We start from the raw sequence: 8,442 nt of genomic DNA on the forward strand, positions 1-8,442 counted from the left end.
TGTTGTAGTCATAGACAGTCAAAGAGCCTTGCTTCAGGTTGCGGAATTCCTCATGCTTGCTCTCAACCATGCTCTGATGAATATGATGAGCTTTGAAGTCTTGATGGAATTCATCCCAGGCAATCACACGGCCTCCTCTAGAATCCTTGTACTGCTGGAACCATTCTGCAGCTTGATCTTTGAGTTGGAAGGAAGCGAACTTGATGAAGTCCTCAGTCCTGACGTTACTGCACTCGAAATGCTTGCCCAGATCCACAAGCCAATCGTCAGCATCAGTTGCCTCAACACAATTGCCGAAAGTCTTTGGCCCGTTAGCAAGGAACTGGTTGAGTGTAGCAAAGTGTTTCTGATTGTTGCCTTGGTTGCCTTGGTTCGCTTGATTGCGCTGTTGAAGAATTTGCATGATCAACTGTGTGTTTGCATTGGTTGCGGCCATCACAACTTGCCATGCCTCTGGAGGAGGAGGAGGTGGTGGCGGATCCTGACTCTGATTCTGATTGGTGCTCTTAGCGGGAGCCATCCTGAATAGGGTGACAACCGTTAGCACATTGACAGATAAATATTGAAGCTGAATCAAACTGGTTGAAATTGCAACATATAGTCTTCACATCCGAACAAAATGAACGAATGCATTCCTCTAGAAATGGTCACATATCCATAAATTGAGAAGCCACTTAGAATTTAGGTAGAGGAATAAACCAACAAGGTACGGATCAAGAACGAATACCCGGTAAGAAGCTTGCGAGACCGAGGAAGCTATGGAGTTGCTTCATGTTCTGAGGTGGTTCCCAATTCACAATTGCAGACACCTTCTCAGGATTCACCGCAATGCCCTTGGCAGAGATGATATGACCAAGATAAAGAACCTCATCAAGCCAAAATTCGCTCTTGGAGAACTTGGCGTAGAACTTGTGTTCCCTCATCTTATCGAGTACCAAACGCAAGTGCTTGGCATGATCTTCCTTGTTCTTCGAAAAGACCAGAATGTCGTCGAGATAGACCAAAACGAAGTCATTGGTGTAGGCTTTGAAGATGAAGTTCATCATGCGAGAGAAAGTCGGAGGAGCATTGACGAGGCCAAAAGACATGACAGTGTATTCGTATGAACCAAAGCTTGTCCTAAAAGCCGTCTTGGGAATATCTTCCTCGCGGATTCGAATCTGATGATAACCCATACGGAGATCAAGCTTGGAGTATACTTGGGCACCTTTGAGTTGTTTGAACAGCTCGTTGATGTTGGGAAGTGGGCATTTGTTCTTGATGGTCTTCTTGTTCAATGGACGGTAATCAACACAAAGTCGGTCCGTTCCATCCTTCTTCTTCACAAAAAGAACACCACAACCCCACGGAGAAGAACTAGGTCGGATGAGACCCATTCTCTCTTGAATATCGAGTTGCTTCTTCAGCTCCTTCAACTCTTCAGGTCCGAGCTTGTAAGGACGCTTGCACACAGGTTCCATGCCAGGCTCAAGATCGATGACGAATTCAACTGGCCGGTGCGGAGGCATTCCTAGAAGCTCTTCTGGAAAGACGTCTTGATACTCGCAAACGACTGGAATTTGCGATATGGCATCCAGTTCACCCTTGTCATTGAGAGAAAATAGACAGATGGTATCATCCCGAGCGGCAAAGACAATTACATCCTCAGACGAATGAGTCAATTGAATCTGCCTGGCTGCACAATCAAGCTGAGCCTTGTGCTTAGAAAGCCAATCCATTCCGAGAATAAGATCAATGTCCGAGTCACCAAGAACGTTTGGAGAAGACAAGAACTTATAGTCACCCAAAGTGATTGTAACATCCGGAACACATACTCGAGATGTCATTTGACGGGCTGGAGAGACAATAGCCAACGGTTTCGACAACACTTGAGTAACAAAATCATGCTTAGATGCAAAAGGTCTCGACATGAAACAATGCGATGCACCAGTGTCAAAAAGAACTCTTGCAGGAATATCATTAACAGGAAGGTTACCCATGATGACATCTGACGAGTCCTCTGCAATCAGGTGTTGGGGATACAGGGGAAGCATAATATCTCACCCAAATCTAGCAATTCCTACATCGAGCTGTATCCATCCTTCAACAAATAACCGAGAAAAACTTCGGAAACCATCTACCTCAACCTTCGAAAAGCATCCGTTATACAAGTTATGGCGATACTCCCGAACTCCCACCCCAGTACTGGGTGGCGTCGAGGTTATCTCACCAACGAACTGCATAAAAGAGATTTTTGATGTCGGCGTGCTAAACTCAGGTATTCCAGAACTGCAACGATAAAATTGTGACGACAACACCTCGGAGCTCAACTCCCCGGGACACTGCCACAACCCCTAAAGACAGGAGGCACCAAGAACAATGTTCTCGTCACAAAGCCATCGGAACGATTCCAAGATACCCGCGTGATCCTAAATTTTTTTTTGTGAAATTTGAGAAGAGAAGAGTCAAAACTCTACGTCAGGATGCCTTACCAGAGCGATGAGGAGACTGGGAGTAAAAAGAATTCCTAAACTCTCCGATATATAATTCCTAAATGACTCAAAACATTTTTCTAGACTCAAATCGGCCGCTAAAAACGATCAAGCAATGGGGCTCCTATGGTCGGGGAAGGCTCTGATTACCAACTTGTATCACCCTCGATGCGGCTATAGCTCCCACGTGTCGAGGCACGACTTAGAGACATAACCGCATTGAAAGCAATGTCGCAAGTTAGGTAATCTTCACAACATCCCATGTAATATAGATAATAAAAGGGGAGATACATAGTTGGCTTACACTCACCACGTCAATCACAGTACATAAATAGCATTACAACAATCAAACACTCATGGCCCGACTACGGCGCCAAAATGAAAGATAACCCAACGTGCGACATGGTCCCGATCACCCCCAACTGGGCACCACTACTGATCATCAGGGAAAGACACATAGTATCGGCGTGAGTCCTCGTCGAACTCCCACTTGAGCTCAAGCGCGTCATCTGGAATGGAGTCATCAGGCCCTGCATCTGGTTTGGAAGTAATCTGTGAGCCACGGGGACTCAGCAATCTCGCACCCTCGCGATCAAGACTATTTAAGCTTATGGGTAAGGCAAGGTAAATATATGGAGCTGCAGCAAGCGACTAACATATATGGTGGCTAACCTGTTCGCAAAAGAGAGCGAGAAGAGGAGGCAAAGCGCGAACGAATAACTAGAGGACATCCTGCGGCAAGCATTACTCCAACACCGTGTTCACTTCCCGGACTCCGCCGAGAAGAGACCATCACGGTAACTCACACTGTTGATTCATTTTAATTAAGTTAAGGTTCAAGTTATCTACAACCGGACATTAACAAATTCCCATCTGCCCATAACCGCGGGCACGGCTTTCGAAAGTTCAAATCCCTGCAGGGGAGTCCCAACTTAGCCCATGACAAGCTCTCACGGTCCACGAAGGAATAGACCTCCTCCCGAGACATTCCGATCAGACTCGGTATCCCGGTTCTACAAGACACTTCGACAAGTTAAAACAAATCCAGCAACACCGCCCGAATGTGCCGACAAATCCCGATAGGAGCTGCACATATCTCGTTCTCAGGACACAATCGTATAAGCAATCCGTACAACTAAAACCAGCCCTCGAGTTTCCCCGAGGTGGCGCTGCAAGGGGCTCTAGGTTGGACCAACACTCAGAGGAGCACTGGCTCGAGGGGGTTTAAATAAGATGACCCTCGGGCTCCGGGAACCCAAGGGAAAAAGAGGCTAGGTGGCATATGGTAAAACCAAGGTTGGTCATTGCTGGAAAATCTTTAATCAAGGCAAACTATCAAGGGGTTCCCATTATCACCCAACCGCGTAAGGAACGCAAAATCCGGGAACATAACACCGATATGACGGAAACTAGGGCGGCAAGAGTGGAACAAAACACTAGGCGAGACGCCGAGCCTTCCACCCTTTACCAAGTATATAGATGCATTAAGATAACATGGCAATATAATGATATCCAACAAGTAAATAATGTTCCAACAAGGAACAGTCTCCAATCTTCACCTGCAACTAGCAACGCTATAAGAGGGGCTGAGCAAAGCGGTAACATAGCCAATCAACGGTTTGCTAGGACATGGTGGGTTAGAGGTTGAATATGGCAATTTGGGAGGCATGATAAGAAAGTGGTAGGCATCGTAGCATAGGCATAGCAAAAGAGCGAGCTTCTAGCAAAGCAAAGATAGTAGTGATTTCGAGGGTATGATCATCTTGCCTGCAAAGTTGTCAGAGTTGACTGGATCCTCGAAAGCAAACTCAACGGGCTCCTCGTTAGCGAACTCGTCTCCCGGCTCTACCCAAACAAGACAAACAAGCAACAAGGACACAATCAACCACATGCAAACTCAAACAACATGATGCAAAGATGATATGCTATGCGGGATGCAATATGGGATGCATATGCAAGACTTCACGAGGAATGAATGAACCTGGCCTCAACATGGAAACCCAAGTGTGCCACTGGAAAGGTGAGATGAAATCGCTTGAAAACGATATAAAGAACGCCGGAATCGGAGTTACGGTTTGGAAATGGCAAGCAATTCAAATATGACCACGTTCTGCGATTTACAGCAAGTAGCCATCTAAATGCAACAAGATGAACATTCTACAGCACCCAAACATGACAACAAAATACATGGCAGGGATCCACTCATGATGATTAACAAAAGACTAGCACTGAGCTATGGCCAATTCATCCATTAACAGGTTCAAACAAGCATGGCAAAAATGCATTTGATAAACAGATTTCAGACTTTGTGAAATTAACACTTGTCTGGAATTTCAGATCAGATAGCACTCTTTGGAGCATGAAAACAATATGCTACAGGACCTGAACATGACAAATTAAAGCATGGCATGGAGCTACTCAAAGATCTTAACAAAAGTCCCTTAGTGACCTTGAGCCGTAATTGCCTAACACATGGTTTGAATTTGTGGATGATTATACAAAAAATTTCCGCCGGATTGAATTTTTCTTCTAGAAATCTTTTAGATTCGGCCGCGGGAGGCACTTTTATGGAAATCACTTTAGGAGAAGCTACTAAACTCCTAGATAATATTATGGTTAATTATTCTTAATGGCGCACTGAAAGATCTACTAATAAAAAAGTGCATGTGATAGAAGAAATTAATGTTTTCAGTGGAAACATGGATGACTTATGAAATTATTTGCTAATAAAAGTGTTTCTTCTGATCCAAATAATACGCCTTTGTCTACTTTGATTGAGAATAATAATGAATCTAAGGATGTGAATTTTGTTGGTAGGAACAATTTTGGTAACAACGCGTATAGAGAAAATTTAATCCTAGGCCTTATCCTAGTAATTCCTCTAATAATTATGGTAATTCCTACAACAATTCTCATGGAAATTATAATAATGCCCTCTGATTTTGAATATAATATTAAAGAATTTATTATTTTGCAAAAGAATTTTAATGCTTTGATTGAAGAAAATTTGCATAAGATTGATGAGTTGGCTAGGAACGTTGATAGAATTTCTCTTGATGTTGATTCTTTGAAACTTAGATCTATTCCACCTAAGCATGATATCAATGAGTCTCTCAAAACCATGAGAATTTCCATTGATGAGTGCAAAGAAAGAACCGCTAGGATGCGTGCTAAGAAAGATTCCTTTATAAGAGCGTGTTCTTCTAGTTTCCATGATAATAAAGATGAAGATCTAAAAGTTATTGATGTGTCCCCTATTAAATCTTTGTTTTGCAATATGAATCTTGATAATGATGGGACTGAATATGATCCACCTTTACCTAGAAGGCGTTCCAAAAATTCGGAGTTTTTAGATCTTGATGCTAAAATTGATAAAAGTGGGATTGAAGAGATCAAAACTCTAGATACTAATGAACCTACTATTCGGAGTTTTTATTGTATTTCCTTGTTGCAATCCGTGTTAAATTCTCCTCATGCTTATAGTCAAAATAAAGCTTTTACCAAACAGTTATCATCAACAACTTCAACTAAATGCATCAAATGTTACAAATAATACATACAACTTAGTTTAATAAATTAATGAATTAAAGCGAGAACAAACCTTCAAATGTAATTTAGAGTGAATCAATTAAGACCATGTAAAGCTATTACTAGTCCAATATTAATTAATAACTTGCACATAATTGCAACCATTGACATAAAAAGGGAATATGATGAGTCATGTTTTGAGAATGTGTACAACATTACTACCATTGACATAAAAGGAGAATTTGATGAGTCATATCAGCTTGTTCATCTTACCATTATACTACACAACACTGCAAGCTAGTTTAAAAAAAATAAGAGTATAGAATGAACATTAGAATAGCCTAATCTATCTTTGACAACATGCACAAGGATACAAATTTAGTCCCCCGCAAGCTATGAAGATTTGGTTTATGTCTAACAACTTGTACAACAAGATAAACTTAGATCCAAAAGGATTGCAATCTAGATAATTGTTTGACATGTAAAGTCGATAAGATGAGTCAGTGCCAATTATCATGTTTTCGTCACTCTTAGATGATATGTACAATAAAAGGCAACTTTGATGACCACTCCAAAATTACATTTGTATGTAGTGCCACCAAACACAACACACCAAATAATCAGTTTGATAAGCATCAAATCACTTTAAAAAAATAAAAGCTATAATGAAAAGAAACCTAACCATGGTAGCTATAAAAAGGTTGCGATATGTAGACTCCATACCATCATCCATCCTTCACACAACTAGAGCACAAGTATCAAATCCAATTAAGTAGTAGACAACACAAATCCACCATGAAGACCTTATTCATCCTAACAATCCTTGCGATGGCAACAACTATCGCCACCGCAAATATGCAGGTCGACCCCAGCGGCCAAGTACAATGGCCACAACAACAACCATTCCGCCAGCCCCAACAACCATTCTACCAGCAACCACAACAAACATTTCCCCAACCCCAACAAACATTCCCCCATCAACCACAACAACAATTTCCGCAGCCCCAGCAATCACAACAACAATTTCCGCAGCCCCAGCAACCACAACAACCATTTCCCCAGCCCCAACAAGCCCAACTACCATTTCCCCAACAACCACAACAACCGTTCCCCCAGCCTCAACAACCCCAACAACCATTTCCCCAGTCACAGCAACCACAACAACCTTTTCCCCAGCCCCAACAACCGCAACAATCATTCCCCCAGCAACAACAACCGTTGATTCAGCCATATCTACAACGACAGATGAACCCTTGCAAGAATTACCTCTTGCAGCAATGTAACCCTGTGTCATTGGTGTCATCCCTCGTGTCAATGATCTTGTGACGAAGTGATTGCCAGGTGATGCAGCAACAATGTTGCCAACAACTAGCACAGATTCCTCGCCAGCTCCAGTGTGCAGCCATCCATAGCGTCGTGCATTCCATCATCATGCAGCAAGAACAACAACAAGGCATACAGATCCTCCGGCCACTGTTTCAGCTCGTCCAAGGTCAGGGCATCATCCAACCTCAACAACCAGCTCAATATGAGGTGATCAGGTCATTGGTATTGAGAACCCTTCCAAACATGTGCAATGTGTATGTCCGACCTGACTGCTCCACCACCAACGCACCATTTGCCAGCATAGTCACCGGCATCAGTGGACAATGAAAAATGGAAGAGTTATGCTAATAGGTAGATGGATCATCGTTGCTTAGCTGATGCACCAGTCTTTGTAGCGATGAGGAATAAAGTGGCGTGCACCATCATGTGTGACCCCGACCAGAGCTAGTTCAAGCTTAAGAATAAAACACAAACAAAGTTCTTGTTTGCTAGCTTCGCTTTTCACTGTTCCATTCACCTTTTAGTTTCATGTTCGTTCCTAACCGCAATCCTAGCCTTACACATCAATAGCTAGCTACTTCTGCTGGCAGGTTACTATTTAATCTATCGATTAATGGTTGATGTATTAATCCAGTTAATAGGTTGATTGATATATTAGTTACTGCTCCCAAGCCAACCGAGCGCTATCAGTTAGGGATTTCCTGAACATTGCACACAATAATAATTCAATGTATTTCAATGTCTAGAAGTGAAAGGGCCATTTTAGCACCAAAACAAGAGGCTGATTAGAAACCATCCATCACTCTAAATGTTAATCTGAATATTTTTGCATTGGTGCAATTTTGAGTTTGATGGCACCAAAGCATTCTTCAAAAGCAAATTTTAGGGGACTCCAAAGAGGTGAAAATCAAACCAAAGTTGCACATGGTAAAAGATAAACCATGCGGTGAGCAAGAGAAAATAATTAGTCACAATAGCAAGAACCAAACACTTGATATGATTTCGTGCAGAGATGGAAACAATTTATATATGAAAAACAAAGCATAAGTTGCATTAGTTTTAATTGATTATAGAAATTTCTTTTACCTGTAGAATAACTCAGTTGTTATCTCTTTAA

The 8,442-nt window shown here is 42.2% G+C and overlaps 1 pseudogene; it reads left to right on the forward strand.

Moving 5' to 3' along the window:
• The first annotated feature begins 6,703 nt into the window (after positions 1-6,703).
• LOC125541728 (gamma-gliadin-like) lies at positions 6,704-7,816 on the forward strand (annotated as a pseudogene).
• The last annotated feature ends 626 nt before the right edge of the window (positions 7,817-8,442 follow it).

Source organism: Triticum urartu, chromosome 1A (genome assembly GCF_056163025.1).
Source record: "Triticum urartu cultivar PI428250 chromosome 1A, HENAU_Tu73, whole genome shotgun sequence".
Lineage (NCBI taxonomy): Eukaryota > Viridiplantae > Streptophyta > Magnoliopsida > Poales > Poaceae > Triticum > Triticum urartu.